We start from the raw sequence: 15561 nt of genomic DNA on the forward strand, positions 1-15561 counted from the left end.
TCTGTCTTGTACTCTGGCCCTTTGTATGTACCTGTACCATACGCAGGTACATACAATTATAAGTTAATTCATAAAAGCTAGTTAATTCACTAGCTTTTATGAATTAACTTATAGCTGATTTATTGTTTTATTCTGGTTCTCTCATTTTTATACATCACTTTGGTCAGCTGTTATGTTGGGGTTTTTTAAGTGCTTTAGAAATAAAGTGATGATGATGATGATGATGATGATGATGATGATGATGATGATGATGATGATGATGATGATAAAGAGTTATCAGACTCATAAAATCAGTGATTTCACCACATCTTCCAGCGAAAAGCAGACTAAACTTCGAATGGCACAAAGGCTGATGAGGACACAGCAGCCTTGAAAAATTAAACGGTTTGCTTTGAGGCTATGAATTAATGCTCCAATCCCCTTTGTCCCAGTCTAATTTGTATTTGCACATTTCTCTCACAGAGCCATGTTGCACACTTATTACGAGCCAAATAATTAATATAATGAAAACTTAACTTTAGGTTTATCTGTGTCTAGTTTGCATCTCCTCTGCGTTTTTCTTTTCTCTCCACTGTGATCTGTGACTGATGAGATGATTTACAGTTTAATTGGTAAGTAAGCACAGGCCAATTAGAGCAAATGTTTTCCTGTCCTTTTTATTACCGCTCATAAAAAACTAACAAACTATTTCATACAAACATATGTATAAAACTACAAGACAGATTTAAGCACATAAAGTTATTCTAAGTATTTAGTAATGCACAGTATTACTCCTATGATGATGTGTGAGGCCGTTTACACACCACCCTGCAATTATGGGTAACCACAGGAGTTACAGCTGCAAACAAACCCAGTTTACTACCATCATTATTTGCTCACAAGCATCTGAAACCATCTCTGTGGCACTACATTTTTAACTGCAGGAGCTACATTAGCCAGAGAAATCCAAACAGTGGTGTTTGTTTAATATCGGACATCAACTTCTTCTTCTACTATTTCCGTTAGAAAATTTTGATGTCAAAACAATTTATTTGGCAAGTAAACGCACGTCATGATGGGTCACGATCATTTTATTTAGGGTCCGTGTAAACAGTGAAGATCTGATCTGAGCTTTAATGAGACTGAAGAAATTTTGCACATGTAAACATCGCTAATGTTACATTAACCTTTTGCTCTGACCCCCGTCTCCCTCAGTTAATCAGATGTAATTAAATCCAACTTAAATGAAAGCTTAGCTGCAGCAGGTTTGCCATTAATGATGTGTTTTCGATTCAGGCATGGATGGCTCTCTCTCTTCCACTATCATGCACAGTTCATGCAGCCCTCTGAGACAGTCGAGAGGAACGGCTCTCGGTTGAAGGTCTGTGTGTATTTTAGAAGAAATACTGATGGGAAAAAAGCTGAACATCTCTTCAGCCAGTCACCCTAAGAACTCCGCTATTTCTAGCTCTGTGAGATCACTGCCAACAATTAACCGGTAAGGCTCTTACCTGGTGCTGCAGGCGGACCAGCGATGGCACCGTTACATAACTAATGCTTTGACAAGTAGACGGATCTTGTGGTTTAGCCGGGCTCTCCCTCGACCATCTCATAAGGTCAGCACAAGAGTGTGACGCTAGTCTAACCCTAGGAGGGGAGAACGGGCCTGAGATAGAGCCGCTGACCTCAGCCTGCACAGGTGTTAGTGAAGCTCTCCAGAACAGGCTGTCTCTTTCAGTGCGGCCTTGACGGTGCACACACAGTCACCATGAGCTTTAGTGTTCGAGGTTTGAGGTCTTCAGCAGAAGACAGGATACACCTGCTGGGCCTCCAGGCAGATTTAACTCCAAAAACAGCCCAACAAACTGCACACCTGCAGCACCAGCATCATCAGTGGCACCAACAGGAGGATCAAAGCCAAGAGAAGAGAAAATACACCTTTAAATCCACCAAGAACTACACCGAAATCAACCGCATGTAGAAAGGAAGATTCAGTACTTACACACATATTTAACCTTTTTTTGGCATAAAATAGATCTTAACATGCTTAAAATGCATCAGTCTGACAGCAAGTGGGCTTAGTTTTTAGAGAAAGTCAAAAGCCGCTGCTGTAAAGTTGGATTTGAGCATCACCACAATCCCCGTTTTATCTTTTTATAGTCTTGAAAACAAAATCCAACGAATTGCACAGCCCTAGTATGCAGACAGCTCTTCGCACTGTACTACACTTGACTCATTCGTGCTGTTTGACTCAAAGGGCCTCCACACGGCATTCGTCCCAGAACATCTCATTGCCCACTTACGCAACAGCCACAAGGCTCCATTTATATCCTGCAGGTAAATCTTAACCCCACAGTCCAACAGATAATCCAAGAACAGATCTGAGGAGGTCAACGGAGAGCGCGAGAGGCCGAAAGAGACACGATCGCAGATAGACAGTTTATGAATGACACATTCATAATGAAATATGATGCATCTGTGCCCGCGCTGCAGAGCTGAGGGCGGCTATCCTTGACCTAACAAGCAAGCAATTATTAGACCTACGGGGGCGGCAATCCGATCTCCACCCGCAATTCAAAAGTTTGTTTCATCTCAGCTGTGATAAGATATTAAAAATGACACTTTTACCATCTCACATTAGACGAGGACACATGTGAACGCCCCCAGAGGCTCGGTTTACGCAACGGCAAACCGACGTCACAACCAGCCTCTTTCGTCTTTGAGTAGCTTATCTGCAGTTCTCTTCCACTTCATCTGCGTTTGAAAGAATTTGTGATGAGATGATTGTGGCTGTATAACTCTTTAAAACTCTTATATATGCTGCCTTCTAGGCTTTAGTACGACCTTCAAACCTGAAAATCACAGATCTTTGTCCCCATGTTATTTTTGGTGGGTTTTTTTAAAGTGCTTCCATATTCAAAAATTCAGGACAGTCCACGTTAACTAGCACGTAAATCCACTACTTTAATGGATAAATGGTCAAAGATGTTACCAGGTGATTTGATGAAGCATGAGGCAAAAATGATAAACAAGACAAACAAAACAAACGAATAAACTGTCTTATTTCTGCAGGAGACGTGCCAAGAGGAGGCTGCGACACATATTCCAAATGAAAGGGAAATACTGGACGAGGTTCAAGCAGCTGGCAGCTTTAAAATGTTCTTCATCTCACGTCCTTTCTGTTTCTATTAAATTCGTTTCATCCTCGCTGCCAGTTTGCTTTGTTGAGTTCAACTTGACTGACGTTTGGTGCATGAAAATGAAGTATGAAAGCAAACAACAAGGCCTTGAAAGCCTTATTTACAAGCGCAGTTTTAGTTATAGATGAACTTCGGAGTTATTCCAGCGGAGTGAAGTGCAAAGCCGACAAACTCCTGCATTTTTTATGGGAGAAACGAAGCGCAAAGACACACTGAAGCATCATAGGTAGTCTCGTGCAGCTGGAAAAGTGAGGTTTCACTCATGTCAAAGGTTAAAACACATAAATATAAACATCTTCTGGCCACCATCCATCGGCGATCACATGCTTGATGATCCCGAACATCTCAAAGCACCTCAGATATCTGCTGCAGGCCGCATAGCTCTGGGAGCACACACACTCACGTTACAAGTGACGACGGCTGTTCGGTGCAGCATGCCTTAGCAGCTCCTTGAATGTCTCCGAGCAACTCTATCTGCCGTGTTATTTAGCGTAAGGTCAGAGTGGGGATTGCTGCTGATTATCCAACACAGTCTGAGGATGTGAGTGAGGTTTCACTGGGTTTCTGCCGGTGAAACAGGATGCACAGACCAACAGTGAAACTCAGTTGTAGTAACTTAGTACGACAGCGACTCAAGGTTTAGGTTTAGGAAAAGTGAAACAACTTAAAAGTCAAAGCAGGTTGGTAAACTTAATCAACTCCAATTACACAGGAAACATCATCCAGAGCTGAATCAATGACTATTCAGCTGAAATGTTCTGACTTTGGATTCTCAGATTTGATCACTTCGTGAATTTCTTGGTGACATGATCCCAAACATATTTATAGACCACTGGTCAAAACACACAGACCCTTAATCATTCGTCTTAATCATCAAATAAAGTAGAAACGATTCAGAGTACATGAAAACAATCGCTCGCTGCATAAAATGTAAAAGTTTGGTATTAAAACCGAGACAAAAACTCAAATTACTCTTAAAACAAAAACTAAAGCTCTTCATCCACACAGGAAGTGATTCTCAGTGACGTGGCAACCAGAGAGTGCTGAAAGTCAACAACCTTCAACTCCAAGAAAATAATGAAACGCTTTTCTCGACTCTGAGACGCATAAATGAAGCCACTGCCGATGACAGGATACTGGTGATTGACTTATGATAAGATATATAAATACATCAGAGGGTTTCCAGGGTAACCTGGGCCTAGCGACTAACCTTCAGCGTGAGCAACAGCTTTAAAGTTTTAAAGTTAGCCACTTCTGTCTTCTAACACCCCCTATTGTTTGTGTTTATCTTAACAATGCATTTATTACTACCGGTGTATCATTTCATCGGGGGGGGGGGAAATATCATTATGTCTCTGAAGGAGCTCCAGCTTCTGACTGTGAAAGTCTGGGATGATGCTGGTGTTTTAAATAACCATTTTGTTTTCTCATTTGTTCATGTAAACAAAAGAAAGTCCTTCTGCCTTTCACCACATACTCTTTAAAAACTCAGCGAGCACAAATCTGATGTGAAATAACAGAAAAATAACAGCTACTGTTTTTTCCAAGGATACATATCAGACAAGGGAGCCAATATTCCAGCAATTTATTGGTAAATCCCCAGAAAATAAATAAGTAAATAAAATAAAACCAAATTTATGTGCCTAGCTGAAACATATCCACAGTTTTATTAATGGACATACAGAACAGACAGTTAATCCATCTGCTCCTCTAGCTTTAACTTCATGCTTGCGCGACGAACCTTTTGGCGTTCGACATATGCTTAACGTGCACTTTGCTCTCCAATGTCAAAAACGACTTCTTCCCTTCCCACGGCAACAACTTCATCATAATTCAGCGCACATGAGCTCCCATTGTGAGACAGCGTTGTGCGTCAAGGCGCTGCAGAAAACCACAATCATGACACCGAAGCCATTATGAGGGAGCGAATGAGAACAAGATAAAAACGAAAAAAAAGAAGAAAAAAAAGGAGCGTCTCTGACAACGACTCCAAAGGAGGCAGAGCTGCAGAACGGACAAACGCCATCACACACTCACAGCAAAATGCCACTGATTGCATGAGAGGGCCGCTTATTTTTGCACAGAGTCTCTAAATGTGAGTCTCTCCCTGAAACAGCCTGTTGTAAAGACAAAAGGCTACAGAGATGGAAATGTCAATCTATCAGATGACTAAACAACTCCCACCCCTCTCAGTCAGAGATATCTGCATGCCAGAGATGTGGCTTTCTATCCAAAACACAGTCCATGTGACAGGTCGGAATCTGTTTCTTCTCTCACGTGTTATTTCCAGCTTTCTCCTTCACTTCCTTTTATCCCCCCCAGTCTACTCTCTCTAAAAAAAGTGTAATTCAATTCAAAGAGGCGCAGACTGCTGCTCAGACAAGCCTAACTACAGACCAGGCTGCCAGTGCGGTCAGTCTGGCCCAAAACAAACTGAGAAGACACCCACGCCGGTGAAAATAGAACATCTGTTCAAATTTAGCACACATCTGTGAGCATCCTGAAAGCGTTTGACACCAAGGGGGCCATTATCTCGACTCCACCCTCCACAGGTCTTTCAATTATCTTGTTATGCTGTATTGGCCGCTCGAGCTGTTGAATTACTAAAATCGAATCAGAAGTCTGGAAGCTAGAGGTTTCGTGTGTGAGTGTGTTTTCTGTTTTCTTTGCATGCGAATGACCCTCCTTTCTCCCATTTCTTCTGGACCACTGAACTCTCGGATTTATTTCTCGGCTTCTGTGTCCGTTAATGTTTTCCCCCTCACACCACCTCCCTGTCTGATCCCCCCGTGGCCACTTCACTGGAACCATCAGAGGAAACTCAACCGTAATGCGCCACAGTGTTTACATCAACAAATGAAACCAAAAAGACGCCTTAAAAAAAGAAAGAAATTTGCACGAGTTCAACTGAAGCCTGGAGGAGCTACTTAGAGATGGAGCTTCAGTCAGTTTAATCCTACATTAGCTGCTGGTCTGTCTCATGGAAACCTGAAACCAACAGAGTCAATATTTTATATATTAATTATTTACTCTACATGCTGTTGGGAGGAAATCTTCACATAATGGGCACCAATTGCTACCAATTGATTGCTATTAAACAGCAAAAATATTCAGCTTTTTTGTTATGAGCTAACCAAATTAATCAATCCATACCCATTTAACTCGCATTAAATTTATTAATTACTTTTGCTCAACCTCAGGAAGAGTGAGAGGGATGTTTTATGTGTGTTCTATAGGAAAAACAAAACATGATTTGTGTCAGGTTTAGCTAGAGTCTTGTAATAAAGCAAAAGATTCGATTCATTTCAGTTTTACTTATATAAAATTGAAGCCTTTATCATCCCTCAAAAGAAATCAAAAGGACAGCTTCTACAAGTGGGATTTATTTTATTCTAAATTAAAATACACGTTATGTTTGTCAAAATGCTCAGACTTTTGTTATTTAAGCTAACAGAGACTCTTTGCCTTAATTATATGCAGCTCAAGCAGGCTTACGTGTGGTCTGCAGTGCATGCAACTACACTAAACAAACAAAAAGCAAAAGACTCAGATAAGAGAAGCAGAAGCCTGCAAATATTTGAAACGCTTTCTGGTGGTTTCTCAGTGGCTTTCCTTTTTGTGCGTTTTCCTTCTGGGTCTTCTTCCAACAGCTTATTAGTGCACTGACCAGACACCCCACACTTTAACCAGAAACTCTGCAGAAAGCAGATTGCCCACTCACCTGACAAAGGTGAAGCAGCACCACCAGTCCAGTAAAGCTACCCTTGCCCTGCTTTAATCCACTGGCTAACTGATGTGCATCTGCTGAAATGAGATACCCTGCTTCACTCAGCCTTGTGTGGTAGCAGGACTCCCTTCTTTTTTCACTTCCTGTTCTCACTCCTGCTTCAATCAAATGGAGAGTGCAAAGACTGAAAACGAACACCTCTCTTCTCTTCAGGGGCTCATTTAGGACAAGAAGAAGCACCTTCATCCGATTAGAAATGTAGGTAAAGCTTTATCCGCTGCTAGCGTCGCGAAATACCTCTGCAACTGCAAAGTTATGTTAGAAAAACATGTGCAAAAAAGGCTGCTTGTTTTGGTCATTTAAGACAAGCGAATAAAAGTGGAGGCAAGCGCTTTGGAAGCGGTACAAGGACGCTTCTTCAACCTGTAAAGTCATCTCACCTGAGTGCGGGGAGGGAAAACTGAGGAGGGGTGGGAAACAAAGTATGAGGAAGCGGGCAAACTGCGAAGGAAGAGACGAACACAACATCAGCGACAGCTTACCTCGCTTTCAAGTTGCTTTGGAGGGCTCGTTAGGAGTCTCTTTAGAAGTCCATTATTAGTACGAGGACGGTGAACGTTTCAGAGGAAGCAGAGCTGTGCGGTAGGTGAGCTGGAGTTTCCCGGGTGCTCGCAGTCCAAACTCTACCAGGCTCTTTTCCCGATCCGCTGCACACACTCTGCTTAGCCCCACAGCCTCTGGGCGTGACGTCAAGGCTCGGCATCACGTGGAGCGGCAGCGGCCAATGGGAAGCCACGGTTTCCTGGCAACAGGAGCCCGGCACCTGAATGGCGATTAGCATTTAAAAACTGTAGCCACAAGTTGTTCGTTTACTAAAGAGTATATCAAATGAAACATAACCCTACTGTACTTAATAGCATCTATGTGCTTATTAATGTTTATTAATGTTTTGTAATGGTCTATAAACATATAGAAGTAATTGTTTTATAAGTCATTTTGTGGCTAATGGCCACCTGATGCACATACATAAGAATACTGATCAAGAACCTGTTTAAAATAATTTAAAAAGCATTAAAATAACTTATACTTTTATTTACTTATTAATTGCTTACAAATTATTTACCATTAAAAAAATTAAATAACGCTGCAAATACAGCGCCACATTTTACTAAATATTTCCACAGTTTATGGCAGCTCCGGCTCTTATTTAAACATTTTCTCCAGATTTGCATGCATTCTGTATCTTTTACCTGCTGTGCTGTTTGTTTCTCCCCTAATGTGGGATGTGTGCAAACTAGACCTTCGGATGGATTCAAATGATAAAGATAAACAGCTGACACTAAGACTACATTTTCAGTCATTTGCATTAAAGTTCAGCTTACTTGCTTTGTTTTGCATTCTCTTGATCAGCATAAATGAGCTTGCTTATTTCTGAGTATTGCATGAGGAACAGGAGGGTGATTAAGATGATAACCACCATCCATTTGCTGTGGCCCAGTACAGGTGTTCCCATGCAGGCACATTGGGAGCCATGCTTTGGCTAAGATGATTAAAGGAAGTCAAAGCCACAGGGATTATTCAGACTGTGTTCCAGGGAGTATATTCTTAATGGCCTTATGAAGTACACCGAGAACCCCCTCCCTCCTGTCGAGTCAGCAAAATGCTCATCACACTGATCACAGCAATCCATTACCTGTAGAAAACAATGTTCGATGAACATTAATCACATATCCATGCACAGGAATCATCTCGGCTTCTTTTGATCTCTTTCTAGTGTTGAAATATGTAATAAAGGATTACAATAGAATTCAGAATAATTATTCAGCAGGGTGATGGCCTCCCTTGCTCAGATTCACTTAACTTTGTTTCCTGAATAGATGAGCTTATAAACATAGCGGTGGTGCTTGCAACAACAAAATCTGATCATGAAACACCATCTGTTGAAACAGGGAGATAGCGAGCACACCCAGTAGATCATTCAAAGTTTAACAAATACAGTTTTGTGCAATCAGTATGATCACAGCATAAGCAGCTTCAACTGTTGATACAAGGTAGGATGGATCCATGCTTTCATGCTGTTTAGCAAAAACAACAAACATAAAGGCTCATCATCATTTTTGCAGTCTTCTATTGTTTAACTCTGGTGAGTTTTTGTGAATTGTAGCCTCAGTTTCCTGTACCAGTTTACAGGCGTGGCATTCAGTGTGCTCTTCTGCTGCTGTAGCCCGCTGCTTACAGTTCATGATGTTGTGATTCAGAGATGCTCTTCTGCATACTTTGTAACAAGTGGGTTTTTTTTTTAAGTCCCTGTTGCCTCTCACTGGTTATTTTCTGTTTTTCAGATCATATTCTGCAAACTCTAGAAATGTTTTTGTGGAAAATCCCAGTAGATCACATTCAAAGTCACATCAGGTCCAGGTTCAGATTCCTTTATTGTGAATTGTCCAATGCAAACACACAGAAAATCACAATTTTATAAGTGATTATAGTGAAACAGTCACAATGATAAGTGAAATAAAATCATTTAAGATAGTATTGCACTCTATAAGAACATTGCCACCCACTACACATCTGGATTGCGTTATTAACTATGCGTTACACAGAAATCTTCGATTGAAATCATGTTTCTGGAAATGTGATTGTACAAAAATATAACAAAATTAGACTGCATTTAAAAGTTTGGGTTTTAACCGTATATGCAAACATACAGACAGATGGAAAAGCTGCTAAAATCTCAATGCGTCAATTTTCAAGTTTGAAAATGGTGCTAATTTAAACATGAATGCTTGTTTAAGGACAAAATGCAGTTAATGCAGTGACATTAATGTCTTTCTAGCACTGTTTGATGATATTAAGCCGCAGTTCTCTGTTGCTGCCTTTAACCGATTGTTACTCTTAACTGAGGTGAGAGCTCATCAGCGTGTTTGACCCGGGGCTAGAGTCCCTGAGTATTGTGTGAAGCCAACACTGCAACCTCTGACTAATAGGTTTGCATAACATTGATCTGACTGGCTGTCCATTGAAGAGCTGCACACACACACACACACACACACACACACACACACACACACACACACACACACACACACACGCACACTAGTGAAGCCTGGTGTGCCCCAGCTCAAACAGCAAAGAGTCTTTCTAAATCAGTCAGCCCATGGCTCTACACGGGCTCCATCATTAGGTAACAGCGGCTTTACGGACGCGGCTAAGTAGGCGGTTCTGGATGGAGAAGCCACTGAGCAGCACAGCAGAGGCCCAACAACCTCTTCTTAATGATTATCTGTTACCTAATCAGACAGAGCCAGCCTTGAGCTGCTGAACCTGCTGAGGAGTGTGGCCAAAGTTTGGAGGTGAGCTAAGCTGTTTGGCAGTCGTACCCTAGGCTGAGGATTGTTATCTTATTAAGGAAAAGTTGCACATTCAAAAAACTTGCACTCAGATTCTCATGGAGGATTGCATCATGATGTCTTTGCTGCTCAGTGAGTTTATATTCTTATTTTCAAAAATTTCTCCAGGCACTGGTCCGAAAAGTTATTAACAAACTGATGCTGTATAGACATGTCTGATTTCCAAGTATTATTTATGTGTCTTTGTATTTGCAGACAAATGCTAGTTCAGAGAGAAGCAATGAGAACACAAAAGCAGCTTCACTGAGTTGACCTGCGACTTCACTGTGCTGCGCTGTACGTCATGCACGGCAGGCTAATGCTCAGGCTGACTGGATTACCCAGCAGGTGAATTTATTCTCAACCAGAACACGATGCGCGTTGCGTGCCAGGCTTCTTCACAGCGACTCAGGTGTCAGCTTTGCATGTATGTGTGTGGTTTCTGCTTCTGCACGACATCAGCACCTGCAGGAGGGGATGTCCTCTGAAAGAATAGCCCAGCATCACAGAGTGGCCTGAGTCATTGAAGACAGGTGTTTTATATATATGAAATAGTCCAACTTTTTACTGAGAGAAATGGATTGCAGATGTCCTCTAGCAACGACAGACTTGTCTGGATCTTGTGTAAAATATACAGTTTATGCAAACAGAATGCTGTGATTTGTAAATTATTTTAGGCACAAAGTCAGCACATCGGTTATTTGTGGATGGATTTCTGAATTTAATGCCAACAACATAATTTTGGGGACAAAAGATAAAGTGCAATATTAGAAGTCTATCAGGAGGGATTTGCCGCTGTGTATGCAAACACTTCACCAACCTAATATTTGTCATCATAAGATTACCAAGATTTAGAGAATACAGAGAAATCTTTGCAAGAAAGAGAAAAGGCCCGAAACCAATACCAATGGTGCTAAAAACAAACATGTTCCTGTGATGGAAATCTCAGTAGGGATTCAGGAGCACTTCTTAAGAAAAACTGTCCTGTTGTTTAACCAATAAAAAGTTTCATTTTGATGCACGCACAACTAACTTTTGTCCCCCGTGTAGTTATTGACAGAGCGATGAAGCCAAACCTATCCTTTCTTCTCAGCTGTCAGTCTCTGCCTCCCTCGTTTGTTCATGTCACTATTACTCTAATTAGCCGTGAGATCTTCCATCTGTTTTCATTTATTTATTTACTCAGTTATTGTTCATTTTTTAGCATTGAACAGCCAAATAATCAGATACTTTTGTTTGTTCAAATAATAGTAGTGAAACAATGTGGAGTATCTTTTTGTACCTTTAAAAGTACAGTCGATATGATGTACTTGTTTGCATTGTTGCAGTTTGTACGTTGTAGAGATAAGTCTCCAGGATTTTGATCATTAATGTAAGTGAAGAAAAACTGACCTTTAAATAAAGGTCAGGTATGCGGTACTCATTACACCTGGAAATGGGTTTGCTTTTCTGGCCTCACCAACCACTCAGATTTTTCACTGAAGCTCATGTCTGCACCTACAGCCACCAGGCACATGCAGGGAGTAAAGAAGGTTTGTGCCGTGAGGTAACAGGGCCAATATGCACTCATTGTCCACTTCCTTAGGTACACCTGTTCATTTTCCTTGTTAGCACAATTCACTGCATTCAGGCACGCAGCTGAAATTCAAACTGAGCATCGCTACTTGTTAAAACCAACATATACAGAAGAGCATCTCTGAACTTTGAAGCAGCAGAAGACCACACCAACCTCCGCTCCTGTCAGCTACGTGCAGGAGACTGAGGCTGCAGTTCACACAGGCTGATTGAAATTTGATAACAGAAGATTGGAAAAAAATGTTGCTTGCATCATCTGATGGCTGCTGCAAAGCTCAGATCATCTCAAACTGGTTTCTTGAACATTACAATGTTCAACAACAATCTAAATCCAGTAGAGCACCTTTGAGATGTGTAACTTTGGGAACATTTATTTGACAGAACTTGAATAAATGGTAAAAGCTTTTAAATCTAAGAGTAAATATGAGTTTTTATTGCATTTCTTTTTATATTTAAATGAACACAAACCTTTGCACCTTACAATCTAGAAGAAACTGTGCAAATGTGAACTTTTTACTGCCGGAGCTTTATGTTTCGCTTTAGTTCTTGACTATGTTTCACATGGTAATATCAAAGTCCACTAATTGCCCTCGTGGGTACATTCATGGAAGGGGGGAAAAAATCATCTAAATGAAGCACGTTTTTGTGTTTTCCTCCACATTTCAAATATGCATGAAAAGCAAAAATAAAAAATGTTGAAGTAGATAAGACAGCACTGAATAAATATAAAAGTCCTGTGTCCTCTCCATGGCTTTTTGTTTTATTTTTATCTGCTCAGACAGAGAAAAAAAGGCACGACTTCAGAGCTGTGTGCTGCCGATAAGCAGAGTAAGGATGGGCCTCATGTCAGCGATCTATTACAGGCAGTGTAGTTAAGGACTTTTCCTTTCTCTGTTCTCTCTTTGCTGTGTCATGTGAAGTGTGACAACTAAGGCCAGCTGTAACACCTGTCACCTTTCTTTAGACATGAGACTCGAACATGCAACGCCACAAACTCTGTCATAATGAATTGTGACGTGTTTATTTGGAAGAACTGGTATTTCCCCAAAAATCCAAACTCTCCTTTGACCTTCTCATCTGACACGAATCACCTGATCAGAGACGAAGAGCACTGAAAGTGCTGTGCAATGAGGCAGAGATGTAATCGCTGCGTTTACCATGTGAGTCAGCACTTTGCTAAAAGGCCACCTGCTGTCAGATGTGGCAGCAGATGGAAGTGGAGCTTGGCTGGAGATCTGAACTGGCTTAATGAAAGCCTAAATGACTCTTGGCCACAGAAAGAGAGAAGCTTGCAGCTCCGTACACGCTTAAGGGTGAGGTCGAGCTGGACGGGAGGAGCCGGTGAAGAGGAGAAAGAGAAAAGAAAAAGACAGACACAGGTGTGGAGGAGGAGTGAAAGGACAGAGGGAGGAGAAGAGGAGAGCCTGAGATTATGCAACAGTAAAAAGCAGGAAAGCTGCTGATCTGCAGTCGCCTTGCACACATGACCTTCCCTGATGCTTTGATGCATAACACACACACACACACACACAGAGGCAATTACATCAAAGCAAACACCTCAGGTTCATCAGGTGAGGGTGATATGTAAAGCTCTGCAGCAACACTACAAAATGTGTTTGATCAAACAAGAAAAGTGGCCCTAAAATATCCCTCCTCAATTTTAGCATTTCTACCTTATCTCAAAGGACTACAGCTGCAGAGCAGTATTCCTGGCAAACTTGTGTTTGCTTACAATGCATGTATGACAGGTGGTTAGACAAGCTTTGTATGCAAGCTTTGCAAATATTTTACCGTCCAAACTAGGGGTGTTATCACTGTGTATTTATGACAAGCGTGATACTTGACTGATTGACTGATTAAATGTTTTATTTCTGACATGTAAATATGAAAACAGAAAATAAACAAAGCAAAAGAAATACAACGTTGAGTTTTTTTATACAACACAATTTACATGCCTGAAAAAGAGTAGGGTGGTGTTTACACTTATGTGATCCTACACTGCTCAATACTATTTAATAATTTACAAATCATTGTTCACTGATTCATAACCAGACCATATGCAAGTGTACACACACACACACACACACACACACACACACACACACACACACACACACACACACACACACACACACACACACACACATACACATAAAAAAATATCAAACCAAAACAAGACACTACATTTTTACATTTTGCTACAAACCCTGCATTAATTTGAAAATGATCATTTTATATTATTTAAAAAGGAAAGTAGCAATAGTTTTAAATGATGTAATGTGAAATCATGTGATGACACAACATTTCACAACACTTCAAACCAAAATACATGCATTATTTTCTTACTTTCTTTAGTAAGAAAGTAAGTATTTCACACTGTCTGTGTACCTTTCTCTAACTATACTTACTGACATGCAGACTTAGAACAAGAGTCTTTCTCCGCTCATGTACTTTGTCATTATTTTAAATTTAAGAGGCTAAACTGCTAAGTGAGCATGTCTTCTATCTCCCTAAAGAACAGTTGTTTACAAGAGATTTTAAAAATGTAATAAAATCTTTAAAAATGTATATATATATATATAATTTTACATATATATTTAGCAAACTGCGTGATAGAGCATGGCTGCTGCCTGAAGATTCATAGCTTTAATTTGTTGCAGAGTCTCAAGCAGGTCTCCACTCCACTCACTCCAGAGTCAGAGATTAATGTCTGGATGCCACCTAGTGGTTGCATGCTCAAAGTAATCTGTGTCCTTGTGGAAATCCAAGTATTTGAGGCTCAGAGAGGAGTTCAGTGCTGTAAGAAGCTTTTGGTCGTTAAGAGCTCTTAGTCAGCACAAAGAGCACAGTTTCTCTTCCTCTGCTGGCAGCTTCATAGTTTGTTTCAAAGTTCAGCTTTCAATCAGTAAATCTTTTAAGATATTTATTAGACTCAAAAAATTCTGCCTTCCGTCCCTTAAAGTACGTGACTTCTTGTGTATGAGTGCATTTTCTGAAAGCAGTGATCATTGTGTCAGACTGTTTAATTGAAGTTTGGGCTCATCTCACGGTTCAACAAAATCATCGAGAACTGCGACTGGTCCCAGTCTTGCATGTTTAAAAATGCTCCTGTTTCCATCCTGCTCTGACACATATGTGTGTTCAGGGTAAATGATGTAAGGGTGGGAGCACAAGCTGCTGTGGGGAGCCAGTCGAGGAGCAGTTGTGTTAGCCCCGAGGCAGACTGGTGACCTGTTATAAGTGTAACCTGCCTCCCCTCCTACAGCTGGGGTAGATTCCAGCCTTTTCTGTGACCCTGAATTGGATAAGCTGAAAAAAATCCTGAGTTACTGTAACATCTTCTTCATCTCCCACAGCCTCAGTTTTCCTTAAAATTTCTGACTTCACCAGTTTTTCAGGACTTTCATCATGACTGATGTGAACGTGACCCATCTGAACTCTTTTAGAAATTTGGGATAACTGGATGTAGGCACAGGGAATATCACAGCATTCTTCCATACGTTAGACTCATACTGCAAATGTAAATACCTTTTAATAACGTCATGAAATACACAGACTAATAATAAATTACACTGGCTTATATTCTTATGGTTGAGCATACAGTGGGGCAAAAAAGTATTTAGTCAGCCACCGATTGTGCAAGTTCCCCCACCTAAAATGATGACAGAGGTCAGTAATTTGCACCAGAGGT

At 40.8% G+C, this 15561-nt stretch overlaps 1 protein-coding gene across 2 annotated transcripts in view; it reads right to left on the reverse strand.

Annotated features, from left to right (window-relative positions):
- Nucleotides 1-7657, reverse strand: part of ncaldb (neurocalcin delta b) — a 19469-nt gene extending 11812 nt beyond the window's left edge. The window contains exon 1 of one of the 2 annotated variants that reach the window (XM_005917542.3): nucleotides 7449-7657. The gene's annotated coding sequence lies outside the window, so the exon portion shown is untranslated. The remainder of the gene's footprint in view (nucleotides 1-7448) is intronic. The other variant, XM_005917541.2, reaches the window with a different exon arrangement.
- Between the last annotated feature and the right edge of the window lie 7904 nt (nucleotides 7658-15561).

The sequence above is a fragment of the Haplochromis burtoni genome, unplaced genomic scaffold, assembly GCF_018398535.1.
Source record: "Haplochromis burtoni strain Fernald_Lab_line unplaced genomic scaffold, NCSU_Asbu1 Contig_25, whole genome shotgun sequence".
Lineage (NCBI taxonomy): Eukaryota > Metazoa > Chordata > Actinopteri > Cichliformes > Cichlidae > Haplochromis > Haplochromis burtoni.